We start from the raw sequence: 1093 nt of genomic DNA, 5'->3' as shown, positions 1-1093 counted from the left end.
TTTGGAAATTATTTTTACATTCAAGTAACTTATCTTTTAACCTAATCGCAAGTTTAAAAAGCTTACTTACATCGCAGAGTTGGTTAATTTCCTGAAACACGTTCAGTACATCTTGTATATCTGGAGAGTCGTGTCCTCTGCTCGGGGTCGCAGTCTGATTTCTACTTCCCGTAGCTTGTCTTGTACTGCTCCATGCTGTTGCGAGTTTATTATTTCCGGTGGCTGCAGTTGAAGATCCTTCTGGCTGGTTTTGCAGTCCCCTTCTTCTCGGTAATGGTGGGAAATTTTGCGCCGGATTCTCGTTAGTGTAGACCCTTGTATTCTGCAGTTGAGGTTTCCTTTGGTTTCTGAGTTGCTCTACTTTTGTTAAGTGCTTCTTGTAGGCATCACAACCACTATAGTTAGCGGGATGTTCTCCTTTACAGTTGACACAGGCTGGTTTTTGGTCGGGTGTTTTCGGACAATTTTCTGTGAGATGATCTTGTAAACATTTGACACACCGAGGTGTTTCGAAGCAATTTTCTGTTCCGTGTCCAAATTTCTGGCACCTCCTGCACTGCGTTACCTTTCTCGTATTGCGGTATTTTTCCCATCGAACTCTCATGTAACAGATGGCCCTTATTTTGAAGGCATCCTGAATTTTTGCCTCTTTATGCAAAGCTACCATATAGACAGGATTGTCAAAGGAAGGGTTTTTGTTCTGGCTTTGCACTTTAGTTTTGAGTCGAAATACGTTGAGCGTTTGAAGTCCTTGTCTCTCCAGGTCCTCCTTTATATCTGTCTCTGCTAGAAATCCTAGTCCATGAATAACTAGTTTTTGCGGTTTATCTTGCTTGGTGGAATAGGTGTAGAAAGGAATCTGCCTTTCTCGAAATAATTTCTTGATGCTCTCATAATCATTGTGTAGATCAGTATAGATGGTTATTTTGGTAGAGTTGTAGTTTTTCTTGACTTCTGGATCACCCACAGTGACTTCATGTATAAAGTTGATGAGTAGTGCATAGTCATCGATGTATCTTTCCAAAATTATAGGGGGCATTTTCTGTTTTTTGTTCACATTGCTGTTTTCTTTTGCAGGTATTCCACTGATGCT

The sequence above is a fragment of the Belonocnema kinseyi genome, chromosome 1 (genome assembly GCF_010883055.1).
Source record: "Belonocnema kinseyi isolate 2016_QV_RU_SX_M_011 chromosome 1, B_treatae_v1, whole genome shotgun sequence".
NCBI classification, from domain to species: Eukaryota; Metazoa; Arthropoda; class Insecta; order Hymenoptera; family Cynipidae; genus Belonocnema; species Belonocnema kinseyi.
This window is presented reverse-complemented; position numbering follows the sequence as displayed.